At 47.6% G+C, this 14,199-nt stretch overlaps 1 long non-coding RNA gene across 2 annotated transcripts; it reads left to right on the top strand.

The window, feature by feature from the left end:
- Positions 1 to 193: 193 nt before the first annotated feature.
- On the top strand, positions 194 to 10,383 carry LOC135983337 (uncharacterized). 2 transcript variants are annotated; one of them, XR_010600919.1, is made up of 3 exons: positions 7,858 to 7,872; positions 8,815 to 9,084; positions 9,410 to 10,383. It is a non-coding gene; the product is annotated as an uncharacterized LOC135983337 (long non-coding RNA). The 2 variants fall into 2 exon arrangements; XR_010600918.1 differs by having other exon boundaries at positions 194 to 9,084.
- The last annotated feature ends 3,816 nt before the right edge of the window (positions 10,384 to 14,199 follow it).

Raw genomic sequence — 14,199 nt, 5'->3', positions numbered from 1 at the left:
CTGTTTTGTCGGCAAAAGCTGACTTTTGTTGACAAAACTGTATAGTGTAGACAAGGCCTAAGACTTGATGTTCCTGATATTTCTATGGCAAATAAGTGTTTTTGGAGAGGAAAATACCCTTTCAGGCCTTCATTATAAATCATGAAAAAGTCAAAAGGGCACACGCTCATCTTTACAATGGTCTGTAAAATGGGAAGGAGCTCCAGAAGTTATGTAAATACCATTTTGTGTCACTTTCTTTTTAAAAAGATGGAATAACATTCTCACTCATGTCTGAAATTTGTTTTTTCGCCAAGTGTCCCAACTGCCACAGCTATGTGGAACGCCAAGATCTGAAAAACCTGAGGGTGGTCTGTATCCTCTGCCATTCGCTGAAGGGGCAAGCCTTTGAGTTCTGCTGGCAGTGCCTGAGGCCCTGGAAAGGTGCTGGAGCACCATCCGAGAGGTGTGAAAATGTGGGATGCAAGAACCAGTCCCTGGAAGTCTTAGCAAACTGCAAGCTGAAGGATCTTCCGGGAAGTGAAATAAAAAACTGTCCTTCCATCCGTGCTTGTCCCACCTGTGGGCGACTCATTGAGCACATGGAAAAGTGCAAATATATGGTATGTCCACAATGTCACGTTGAATTTTGTTTCGCTTGCCTTGAAATTGCTCGTAACTGCCAAGCCAGCAAACGTGGTGCCTATTTTCAATACTGTGCAAAACCACTAGCTCCAAAACAAACACGAATTCCGGTATGGGCTCAGAAATAAGCAAAATTGTTCCAGCCATACAGGGCAGGGAGATTAGGAAATGCCCCAGGGTCAGTACTCAGCTCCACTGCAATCCTCCCAAATGCAATGTTATCCCTCCTGTCAAATTAAGCTTGATGGACAGATAAGAGATTGATCGAGAGTCAGGACAAGCCCACCCCCTCCAATGACACTTTTTCCAGTAAGGATAGTGTGTGTTGAGGCGAATATTATAGGTCTGCTACACCTGATATTTAAGCCATACGTAAAAAAAGAAAATGCTTGTAATATAAAATAGATATGCTATTTTTGTAGCTTGTTCATGATACTGGAGAACCCATGCAATTAACAGATACTCAGATTTTGCTAGACAGCAAATATACATTCATAATCATAATTGTATTTCCCCTCTCTACAAAGTGGCTAAGACTGAACCAAGCTTGAACAAAACCAAATACAAGTGTTTTTATTTTCATAGGCTTAGGATAAAGAGGTTCGATCTTGGCTTTTAAAGTATTTTGTCTAACTGAATGAAAAACCGCTATTTCTGTGCAGTCCTCCAACCTTCCCCACAGGGATAGGGGCGTGTGAAACATGTCCAGTTTTTCACACACAGTACTGCAATCTAACACACACAACCTGGAGAGTCCCTTTTGAACCCAGTATTAATCAGTCTTACTCTTTTCATGGGTAAGAAAGTTCAGGCTTGCCATTCATTGGGAATAGTGGGGGCTGGTTAAGACATACCAAACATACCAAATTTCTAACTATAATCCATTGTGAAGCTGTGAATAAATTGGTCTACGTACAATGTGTCATGCTGGCCTCACTGTGGAAGTTAAACTATGGGTCTTCCTTATTCCAGTACAGCAATATTCTCTGTTCAGTGCTTGAAGAAAGTGATTTGCAGATATCCACTATTGTCACAAAACAGTAGACTCTTCATAGTTAAGACTAGTTAGCATCTCACTGCAAGATGGATTTTGCTTTGCTTTGTATCTCCAAAAAATTTCTTGCTTTCAGAGGTTTAGCATTAAAGCTCATTGACAAATTGACTCCTGTTCTAAAGTGTTGAATAAATTGAATTAGATCTTTGAGATTTTAAAATGACACTTCTAGGAAGTTTTGGTGAAATTTAATGTTTGTGCCCATCTACTAGCAGAATGCTATCTGCTTATAGTATGCTTGAAATTTTGTGATGCAAGAGGATACTACTAGAACTGGTCAGATTTTTTTCTTCCTGTGCAAAATTTCACCACTACAAAAAAAAAAAAAACATAATTTTTTTGGTCAATGTTTTCTGCTTAACGTTTCATTTTGTGAAAAACAGAAAAATTAAACTTTTGAGGTTTTGGGGGAGAACATTTTGGTTTTCAGTGAATAAGTTTGTAATTTTCCACAGAAGGCAGACACATTCCATGGAAAACTCGGGTTAGTTGAAAACCCAATTTTCTGTCAATAAACAGTTTTGACTGAGAATTTTTTACCGTTCCTAGATAATTCCACGCCTGCTCACCATTGCTTTTGGTCCATGTACAACACTTAGGAACACAGAAGATAAAAGCTTTATACATTGTGACAAGATGGTTGATGTTAGTATGGTGGGTCCTGAGCTTTTCTTGGCGGGGGGCTGTCACGGTTCCCTCCCCACTCTAAACTCTAGGGTACAGATGTGGGGACCCACATGAAAGACCCCCTAAGCTTATTTCTACCGGCTTAGATTAAAAACTTCCCCAAGGCACAAATCCTTCCTTGTCCTTGGATGAGTACTGCTGCCACCACCAAGTGAGTCAGACAAAGATTCAGGAAAAGGACGACTTGGAGTTCCTGTTTCCCCAAAATATCCCCCCAAGCCTCTTCACCCCCTTTCCTGGGGAGGCTTGAGAGTAACCAAGGTGAGCACCGACCAGCCCTTTGGGTTTTTAGGACACTAAAAACCAATCAGGTTTTTAAAAACAGAACTTTATTATAAAGAAAAAGTAAAAGAAGCACCTCTGTAAAATCAGGATGGAAGTTTCAGAGGGGTGGCCGTGTTAGTCTGAATCTGTAAAAAGCAGCAGAGGGTCCCATGGCACCTTTAAGACTAACAGAAGTATTGGGAGCATAAGCTTTCGTGGGTAAGAACCTCAATTTTACAGGGCAGTCAGATTAAAAACACAGAGGATTCCCCTCTGGGCAAAACTTTAAAGTGACAAAAACCAATGCCTTGATAGAAAGTGATTATGTAATTTTCTTGTAGATTTAACAGGTTTTTAGAGAAATGTGTGAATCTCAGATGGTTTAGAAATTCAGTTTTCTTCAAATAAGCATAAAAAATCCAGATGATTCGCCAAAGGCTGTTTGAATTATTTAAACATTTTGAGTCTGCAAAACGGGACTGGAAACATTACAATTCTGGCACTGACTTTGGAACCTAAATAAAGTTCTTTTAACATAATCGTTGTGTACCATTTTCTAGTTGTCAAAAAAGCAAACGGCAAAAACAGAATTCCATCAGTTGGCATCATATTGACACTCACATGGTTCAACAGCAGAGTTGGAACCTCTAGATCCCCTGCCACTTGAGCTAATGGTGTTACTGACTGACAGCTGTAGAGGCGGTCATTCTCTGTATGGACCAGCACTACAGGGGAATTCGACAGTTTGCCTGTGGGCTTCACAGATGTTTGCTGACAGCATAAGAACGGCCATACTGGGGCAGACCACAGGTCCATCTAGCCCAGTATCCTGTCTTCCGACAGTGGCCGATGCCAGGTGCCCCAGAGGGAATGAACAGAACAGGTAATCATCAAGTGATCCATCCCTGTCACTCATTCCCAGTGTCTCGCAAACAGCAGAGGAATGGGGAGTCTTAGGAGTCTTGGGTTCCCGTCCACGTCCTGGAGGAGAGTGTTCTCTAGTGCAGAGGTTCTCAAACTTTCCAGACGACTGGACCCCTTTCAGGAGTCTGATTGGTCTTGCGTACCCCCAAATTTCACCTCACTCGAAAACCGCTTGCTTACAAAATCAGACACAAAAATACAGAAGTGTCACAGCCAGACTATTATTGACAAATTGCTACTTTCTCATTTTTACCATATAATTAAAAAATAAATCAACAGGAATATAACTATTGTACTTACATTGCCGTGTGTAGCATATCGAGCAGTGTAAACAAATCATTGTCTGTATGAAATTTTAGCCTGTACTGACTGTGCTTTTTATGTAGCCTGTTGGAAAACCAGGCAAATATCTAGATGACTGGATGTACTCCCTGGAAGACCTCTGAGTACCCCCAGGGCTACACGTGCCCCTTGTTGAGAACCCACTGCTCTAGTGAACAAAGACTCTTCGATCCATAGCCCCGAAGTCTGACCCCTTCTGCCCTGTTCCAGTCCTAGTCTCCACTACACCAGTGGCTCCTAGTCCCCTCTCAGTCTCCTCATTTAGCCAGCTCCAGTTTCTACTTCTGAGGTTTCTGATCCCAGTCTCAATCCTCCAGATTCCTCACCCCAGTCCCAGTCTCCCCACCTTGCCATTCACAATCCCCACTCCCACTCCCCATCTCCTTGTCCCAGTCTTAGCCCAGCCATTTCCAGTTCTTCCCCCATTTCCCAACTCCTTGTCAGATCTGCCTCCCCTCCCCATAGGGTCACCAGATGTCTATGTTCCCTGTAAGCTGTGCAGTCGCGCAGCAGGCTCTCAAGGGCCATGCACAGGTGGGGAGAGGCGCCCCTCCTCTGGCCCAGCTCCACCAGAGCTGCCAGGGAGAGGCGCCCCTCCCTCAGCCCAGCCAAGCCCCACCAGAGCTGAGGAGGAGACGAGCCCCTCCCCAGGCCCACCCCAGTCCAGGCCCAGTCAGACCCACCTGTGAGGATGCCTGCTCTCAGAGGTGTGAGCACTGACTAGCAGTCTGTGTGGAGTCCCCACAGGTGGACATTCTGTGGTCCCATCATCTCGCTGCTGACTGATGCCACCTGTGTTCGTAGGTGCAGACTCCATGGGTGCTCTGGGGCTCAAGCACCCCCCCCCACAAAAATACCCACGAGTCACCAGTATATGGCAGGAGTATGTATATGGTGCATGGTGAAACCGGAAGGCAGAAAGCACTCACCAGCAAAAATAAAAGTCAGCCCCTGTGCCAATCTTCATTTCCCAAATACTGGAGAAACAGAAGAGGTGTGTGAAGGTCTGGTTGTTCCAGTACCACTGATGTTTAGGGATGTGTACAACCCAAAGATTGCCACGTTTGCGTGGTGTTTACCCTCACATCCTCACTACAGCAAACCTGCCAACGTTAACAGAGCAAAATCCAGTCTGCATGAAATGCACGTACTGATCTGTGCTGGGGTGTGACACAGATAGAGCAAGAGCCGCGCAAAGTGGGCAGGAGGGTTGGAGGTACAAAAGCTGAATGGATTGCGGGGGAAATGGGCCAAGATGGGGAAAGTGATTAAGTGTGGAAGGGGGAGGCCAGAACTGACTGCACTAAGAGCTGAAAATAGACTGATTATGACCAAAGGGCTTGGGTCCTCTATCCCTTCTGCACCTGTTTCCCTGCTCACCCCCCTCTACATCTGTCCTTGTCCTGTTAGCCATCTATGCCCCAACTACTGCCTCTCTCTACCTCCTGTTATTGCCAGCTCCCTCCGGCCTCTCTTCTCACCCCCTTGTCTCTGTCCCACAAATCCATTTTACTTTTTACATCTACAACATTTCACTCTCCCCCTCCAACCAAATCCCAAGCATTCATCTCTCTCCTCCTGCCACTTTTCACAGAGCACCTAGCTCATCACCCTGCTCTTGTCCCTTACACACAACACGCTCGATAATACAACCCAAAACATATCCGTTCTCTCAGTGCAAAACAGGAAATGGGGAGGCACTTCTGAAACTTTGAGACACTGTTGTGAGAGGACACACTAGCTCCCTGTTCCGGTTTATGCTGAGCTGCTATGCCAGCCAGAGGGACATGAGAGACAGCTCTAGACTTTTAAATGCATCAAATTGTCCAATATGAATACACCTGATGAGGAATCAGGCATTAGGCCCTTTTCTTTGGCCTGAACAGAGAATCTCTTCCATTTTTGGATACAGACTTTTAAAGTGGATGTTTTTTTCTAGATAATAAAAGAAATGCCTGGGCTTGAGAAGACCAGGTTAGGTCAATGGACATGAGCATTTTATAATTCATGCTGCTAGCTGTGGAGATTCCAGAGGAATGGAGAACCAGACTTTTCCCCCTTTGGCGAAAAGGCCTGAGACAGAAACAGACACCAGGGGGGTTCCTGAGAAAAACTGATACAACTCCAGAAGATCAATGACCTACGCACTGAGAGAGACAGCACCACAATTAGACCCTGTTTTATTGCACCCCGGAACAGCCCCCTGCTTGCCAAACTTGTTGGCTGGGCTCACTAGGGACCCAAGGTAGAAACATCAGAGCAAATGGCCCCTGAATTGTCCTTTAAGTGTTGGTAGCTGGGTGACTATCTGAAGCCATTGTTCTTTGACTTGCAGACACCCTTTTCCTGGACTAACCCCATTTATTCATGCAGTAACACACCCCTTCACAATAATCAGACACATATAGGTAAGCCAGGATATGAATGAGCTCTTCCCCCGAGGAACTGGCGAAAAGATCTCGGGAGCAGAGCGTATTTGCATAGATGCACCTACTCTGCCTAGGCAGTCAGAAGACAGACTTGCTTTGCTACAGTGAGGGGGGCCAATGGGAAATGGGAGGTGGTTGATTACAGCAGGGAAACCACAGGTGGGCGAATATCTGGTTTTTGATTGAGAGAAATGCAGTTTATCTGGTGTGATTAGTGGAGGAATTCAAATGGTACAAAGGCAAGCATGAGGTATGAGCACTATAGGGCACATTTGGGTTTTAAATGCTCCATACAATTCCCTGGGCATTCTCAAGGAAACACTACTGTGGTTACTTTGCAAACATGAACCCTGCATAGCCCTGATGAATCCACAGAAACCCCCCTGAGCTTCCCAGGAAGCATAACCTTGGGCTGGATAATTGCATTTGTGGGCCTCCGCCCTTGGGGCTGGGTCTAATACATGCAGGGGAACTCCAGGCTTCGGCCTGTCTCTTTACAGGCGTGTCCAAAATTAATGTTTGTTCATGGTCTCACTGTTCTGATAAACAGCTCTAATTCCTGGAAACGCTGCCCCACCCAGCAAGGAAAATGAAACTTAAAACTTACTTTCATTTTTCTCTTTTTTTATTCGTAGATTAGATCTCCTTCTCCACGTTTCACCAACTAGAGCTGCATCAAGAAGAAAACAACTGGCTGTGATCAAGCACCGCTGCCTGTAGCCACGTTGCAATTTGTTTTTAAAAAATGACCTTTTATTCCCTAGGCCACTTTAGCAAAATCATGTAGTCCTTAGGCAAAACTCCTTGGAAGCTAATAAGTTATTTTTGCCTGAATGAGGATGGTAGGATTTGTCCCTGAGTGAGAAAGGCTTGGTAGGAACATCAGTTACATTAGAAGAACAGGAGTACTTGTGGCACCTTAGAGACTAACAAATTTATTTGAGCATAAGCTTTCGTGGGCTACAGCCCACTTCTTCGGATGCATAGAATGGAACATATAGTGAGGAGATCTATACACATACAGAGAACATGAAAAGGTGGGAATTGCCCTATCCACTCTAAGAGGCTAATTAATTAAGATGAGCTATTAGCAGCAGGAGAAAAAAAAACAAACATTTTTTTTTTACATTACATTACATTACAGACTAACAGAAGTATTGGGAGCATAAGCTTTCGTGGGTAAGAACCTCACTTCTTCAGATGCAAGTCTTGCATCTGAAGAAGTGAGGTTCTTACCCACGAAAGCTTATGCTCCCAATACTTCTGTTCGTCTCAAAGGTGCCACAGGACCCTCGGTTGCTTTTTACAGATTCAGACTAACACGGCTACCCCTCTGATACTTGATTACATTACAGTTACATTAGAAAACTGATTGTCTTACTTTCATTTGCAGGGGCTTAGGGCACCTGTTTCTAAAGATTGCTGGGGCAGCTGGGGCAGCAGAGAAGGGGAAAAACCCTGAGGCTCCGGCCTTGTCTACACTGCACAGTTCTGTTGGCAAAAGGCAGCTTTTGCCGACAAAATGGTGGAGGTGGACACATTGCAAAGGTACTTTTGACAGCAAAACTCTGCTGTTTTCTGACAAAATCAAGCTACCTCGAGGAGAGGCATAGAGCTTTTTGCGGCAAAGTTAAAGCAACAAAGCATCAGTGTCGACACTGCCATTTGTTATATCCCCAGAACTGACCTCCCTCCGTATCCCACAATACCCACCGTAATGGCTCTGCTGGGTGTTTTGAACTCGGCTGCCCTGCAGGCATGCGCCCCTCCCCTTTCAGAGCTCCGGGAACACGAGCAGCGGGTATCGTTATGTAGGTAGGGATAGGCTGTGCCTTCCCAAACAGCCTAGCGTGGCCCTGCCCACACTCTGCTCCCAGGCCCGGTCCCCTCCTGCGGTTCCCAGAGCGCTCTGCCTTGGCAAGCCCAGGCTGGCTGGGGCTGGCTGGCCTGCCTCCCACACCAAGCCCAGAGCACCGAGGCTGGCCACCTGGCACTGGGATGGGGGGCTGTGGTGGGGGTGCTCTGAGCTCTGGCAGGGAAGGGGGGGCAGAAGAGGGGGCATATGGGATGGGGCCTTGGGCACAAGGGGAGGGGCCGGGGGTAGCCCGTGAGCACTTTTCTATATTCCGCTGTCCTGCAAAACAGTGTTAAGAACTGAGAGGGGGTTTTGATAACACGGCTTTGTCTTTTTGTGGAAAAAGTCTGAAGAGCTTAAGACCGTTTGGCTCAGCAGAGTCCTTACTTTTGCAAAACAAGGTCATGCTGTCTCGTTAATACCAGCTCAACCCAAACCCATGCGCACACCAACTTCAGCTAACAGCTAAATCATATTGAATCCTTTCACCAGTGTTAAATCTGTATCTACAGTGTCACCCAGCTCTCCCCACTCCCAGGCCCAGACCCAGACCCAGACCCAGACCCTAGAGAGCTGTTCCAGCATCCACCCCAATGGCTGCTCTGGAAAACATTTCTTAATGCCTGTTTTTACAGCTCAGTAATGCAGACGGTGTTTCTTTAAAAATGCATCACAAACAGTGAAAGTGAAAGCTTCCGAGACTTGTTGAGGAGAAGCGAACACACTGGCTCAGTTGCCATCTGACTGAAGAGCCGTGAGGATGTCTATCCTGTTCCAGGTGTTTGTAGAAGGGGTGGAGGGCAGAAAAAGCATCATAGATGTGGCAAATGAAGAGCAGGAATTCAACAATATGACCACTGACAAATTCATGGAGATGGTGGCAGCCAAACTCCTGAAGAAGCCAGGTAAGGAGTAAGGAACTAAACGTACTTTAAAACTGAGCAGTTATTGTTTGAGAGAGCTCACGGGCTGAGACGGATTTGGCATTTGGATAATAATACACCATCCAGCAGAACAACATTTTGGCAAAGCCAGTTTACATTATTGTAAGAGACTTGTGATTTGTTTAAAATTAATTAGTTCATCTACAGACAAGTCAAGCAGCTAGAAATCATTTTCTTGTATGTTTAGTTATTTAGCTTTTCGATCCAACAGTCCAAATATGAAATGGCAGAAAAGCAATTGTTTAGAGATCCACTGTACTAACGCTCCCTTTTTTTTTATCACCAGGTTACCAACAGTTTAGTTTGCTGTACGCTAACCAACAAATGGAAAGAGGGAAGAAATTCTCAGATTATTTTATCAGAAACAAGTCTACCTTCGTCATGGTTATACAGCTGCCTGGAGGAGGGGGTAACATGTTGACTGAATGAAGGACTGTTTTCACATAGAAAATGATGTGCATCGGGGCCTACCCTGGACTGTGGTGGGTTCCTGCATAGGCATGGATTTGGTTATCATTTGCCTGGAAAGAATCCAGAGAGGGGAGTGGTGATGAGCCTCAAAGGTCACTGTCACACCCAGAGCTCAGCACACCAGAGGGGACACCCGGACATCACTGCCAGTCCACCAAGCCACCAGGTTGATAAACATGAGGATTCTGCTGTTTTCCTTTCCCTTGTGTGTTCCTTTCCATCCCCTGCTATCTTCCGCCTGTCCTATCTCTCTCTCTCTGTGTCTTTGAGCTGATCCTGTAACCAACTGCAAGGCATGACACCAGCACAATGGGATCAGAGAGCCACTCAGGGAAGGACTGGTGAAGAAAAGGACCTGCCCAGACCAGCCAGATGATGACCAGGAGCCGGAAAATGAGTCAGGGTCCAGAACAACAGCTATCCTGACCGACTTGCCAGTCCAGAGAGCATCTGTCCATGACAGACCAGCTGTCTTGTGTCCTGAAAACACCAACAAAAAGCTGTATTTCTCCCACCTTATTATCTGTTCTCTTCCTCCACTTCCCTCTGCATCCGTTTTGTTAAAAGCAGGGAAAGTAACCACAAAACTCACAGCTCTCAACAAAAGAACGAACCGTCTTCCCCGCTAAGAAATGAGCCAGAATGAGAGACTCTTACCAATATCCTCTCTGAAAAAAGGAACGTCAAGTTTTGCTTACGATTGTTTTGCTTAATGCTCACTTTCAAAATACTTTGTCTTGTTTTGAATTATTTTTTTGCGTATCCTGATCAATAAATTTCCAAGCTGCAGCGTGAGGATTCGATTGTTTGCCGGGGAACAAAGCAGCCCGAGGTTTCTGTACCGCAAACCCTCAACCCTGCTTAACTGTTTAACATTGTCAGGGGACAGTTCTGTGTCTCGCTGGCCCCTTATTGCGCTGAAATTAACAAACTAGCAAGATGTGGGGTGGGGCTGTTAGGGTCCATGCCCGGACGTGACCTCCTTTCCGCTCGCCCTCCTGGGCAGGGCCATCCTTAGGATTTATGGAGCCCTATGCAGTATTCTTAAACTAGTGCTCCTCTGCCCGGACATCAGCCTGGGCTTGCATGTGTGTTTTAGATAAGGGGGGTCTTTGGAAGGTTTTATTTAAAAAACTAGATGTCTGAAGATCCAAGCATTTAAGGCTAAAGATGAATATTCAGATTGTGCATCTAAAAATCGATGCAAGGATTTTTTAGAGATATGATTTTATCATCTTCAGCAACACACTAATGAAATATTTTTAAAGCAAATTTGAAACTAAGGTCCCGTAGACTGACATGTACTGAGGAAACACTTGATCTTAACTCAGAAGAGCTGAGTAATGCACAACAGTAATGCACAACTGTTTTTATCAGGTTTCAGAGGGGCAGCCGTGTTAATCTGTATCAGCAAAAAGAACGAGGAGAACTTGTGGCCCCGTTGAGACTAACAAATGAATTTGAGCATAATCAAATACATTTGTTAGTCTCTAAGGTGCCACAAGTACTTCTCATTTTTGTTTTTATCAGTAAATTCATAAACTGACAGTATATACCTGGGGGTTAGCAAATGCTTGTTAAATGCTTTCATGACCTCTTGAATGGCTCTTTAACAGTTTCAGTGTTGTGCTAATAGGTCTGGCAGGCTGGAGGCTTTTTCACTTTTAAGTACTAGATCCCCTGCAGAGGAAGACTCACCGGGCTGCAGCAGCCAGCTGTGGTGGGAGCCTGCAGGAAGGGTCAGACCAGGGATCAGAAGAGGTGGAAGTTTGGACACTAAGACCCTGGGGTGCCCCCAATTTCCGGTGCCCTACACAGCCGCACTGCTTGGGGCGGGGCAGGAGATTTTGAACTAAGAGTCAAAGTCCGGGGTTCTGCAGTCCAGACCTAGCAGCGACTGGTCCCTCTCCTGTATCCACAGCTGATTGGTCCATGCCCTGGCTCCTGGTCCTGGAGTGCAGAAGGGTCCCGCAGGGAGGCGCTGACTGAGGGCTGGCTCCTGGCCTTGTGCTGGCTGCAGTGACAAAGGGATCAGAGCCTGAGCTGCGGCTGGTACCAGAGACAAATACCCCACACCACAGCCGGCTCTGGAGCGGCAGGGTGGGGATCTGCGCATCTGAGCCCTGCAGTGCCCCCCTCTCTTCCCCAGCCCAGTTAGCTTCAGGGCAGCATGGGATCTTCCTGTTTCAGCCTCCTGCACCCGGGGCGCTGAGGCTGCTGGGGATGCTGGCAGCACCTGGTGCCCAAGGGGCTGGATCTGCAGGGTGCCCCCGGCTCCTGCAGGGAATAAGTATTGCAGCCTGAGCCATAGCTGGGAATGGAGAGGCACCCTCCAGCAGAGCTGCAGGGCAGCTGAGCCCAGTGGGGACCCCCAACCAAGCCAGTGGGGGGGGGAGATTGTGCAGGTGGGTCCAGCAAAGACCCCCCCCAACCCACTCGGCATACCCCCCTTTCCTCCTTACACTGCCCTTACATGACGCGGCAAGCTCTATACACAGGGATGCAGCCACCTCTGGGGTGGGGCGCGGGGGCTATTTACGTATGGATCCCTAACCCAGCACTGAGATGCAGCCACCTCTTGGGTAGGGCAAGCTGGTGTCGAACAGCAGCACCCCACCAGAGCTCAGGACAGAAAGGGAAGGAGTTTTTTGTATCCATTTGCAGTGGGGGATGTTGAAGGCAGAATGGGGTCACGGGAACTGGGATTTGGCCATTTCTTTAGGCTGCTGCAGGCGCGCTGGGGGCCATGTCAGACCCAGAGGCTGCTGGGTACCGGAGTGGCTACTCCCCTGAAAGCCTGGATAGCTGGATGCTGCAAGACAAGGGGCACAAATTGTTCAAAGTTGCACAACTATTTTGTTTTAAACGCATCTAGTAACGCTATGTGGGTTTTCTAAAAAAGTTTGTTAACACAATTGTGTGGCTTATTGTTCAGTTTTACACAAACCTCTGTTTTCCCTGTTTGAACGCCACCTTTTGCTCCCAGCGTTTGTTGCAAAGTGCGGTTTGAGTGAAACGGTTGGGTTTCACCGATCCTGAAGCATTTCGTTGAGTGCCGGCCGCTAGGGATTTCCAGCATGACAAGTGTTGACATTAAAATGAGAACGAAACGTGTGCATTGTCTATTGACAGTGTTCTTCATTTTGATTATTACATCCATATAAACTATGATTTTCCTCAAGGGTATGAATAGCGGGCTCCAGTGCCTAGCACCGCTGCACAGGTAGGCCGCAGGGAAATGTTTGGGAACCCCCGGGTTAGCGCAATGCAGGCCAGGCATCAGGACTCCTGGGTTCCTTTCCCAACCCTAGGACAGCCAACCCTCTATTACCATTAATCTTCATTCAGTCTATCCTCAGTATAGCCCCTGTTCCCAGCTGGCTTGCGTGTGTGTGTTCTTTCCGTGTGCTGTTCCCAGCTCCAGGCCGATAGCTGGTACAGCAGACCTGGGTAGTACAACCAGCGTAGTTAAGTTGCTGAAGATGGGAAGGTTGTTGCCATAGTAACGCTGTTTTGGTTGCTCAGAGCTTCTGTCCTTGGAGCAGCAGATCAGGCAGCCTGCTAATGCTGTAGACCTCGATGATCCTTATAAAGAAAGCCCACACGCACGGTTCGGTGACAAAGGCAGTCGGCCAGGTTTCTTCTCCCCTAGGCACAGTCCCAGTGTCTGTTAGGGTTACCATATCTCATAAATAAAAAAAGAGGACCCTCCACGGGCCCTGGCCCCGCCCATTCCCCCACCCTAGCCCCGCCCCAACTCCGCCCCTTCCCCGCCCTAACTCCTCCCCCTCCTCCCTCCCACTCCCAGCCACGGGGAAAGGGCTGCCCCAGTGCTACCGGCTTCAGGGTTTGCCGGGCAGCCCCCAGACCCTGCGCCCCCAGCCGGCGCTTCCCCAGCGCAGCTGGTGCCCGGGAGGGGAAGCGCCCAGCAGGGGGTGCAGGGTCTGGAGGCTGCCCGGCAAACCGTGAAGCCGGTAGTGCTCAGGCTTTGGGCAGCCCCTATGCCTCCGGACCCTGCGCCCCCAGCCGGGCACTTCCCCTCCTGGGCTCCGGCGGCGCAGGGTCCGGAGGCACGGGGGCTGCCCGAAGCCGGTAGCGCTCAGGCAGCCCGGCTCTTAAACAGAGCCGAAGAGTCGGGGAGGAGCAGAGCCGCCATTTTCCCGGACATGTTCGGCTTTTTGGCAATTGCCCCCGGACAGGGGTTTGACTGCCGAAAAGCCGGACATGTCTGGGAAAAAGAGGACTTATGGTAACCCTAGTGTCCGTGGTCACAGGTATACTGGTGCATGAGTGCCTAGGAGCAGCGGAAGTTTTTGCTGTTGTCTAGCCTGCACAAAGGGATTAGAAAATACCCTGACATTTATACACTGAGACAAACAACCGGAATACACAACTCACACTCCACCATACATATTGACATCTGTTTGTTACCTCCCCTTGTTCCTGATACAGGGCACTCACTCCATTTATAAGAATCAACCGGATCTAGTGATCAGAACCACTGGGACAACATCACTCCTTCTACCCTGCTTGTAAGCATCAACCGCTTATGAGAATCAAATCATGCGGGACAGATGTGATTCTTATACAAGGTTATGTCCCCAA

Source organism: Chrysemys picta, chromosome 4 (genome assembly GCF_011386835.1).
Source record: "Chrysemys picta bellii isolate R12L10 chromosome 4, ASM1138683v2, whole genome shotgun sequence".
Classification (NCBI taxonomy): domain Eukaryota; kingdom Metazoa; phylum Chordata; order Testudines; family Emydidae; genus Chrysemys; species Chrysemys picta.
This window is presented reverse-complemented; position numbering and strand designations above follow the sequence as displayed.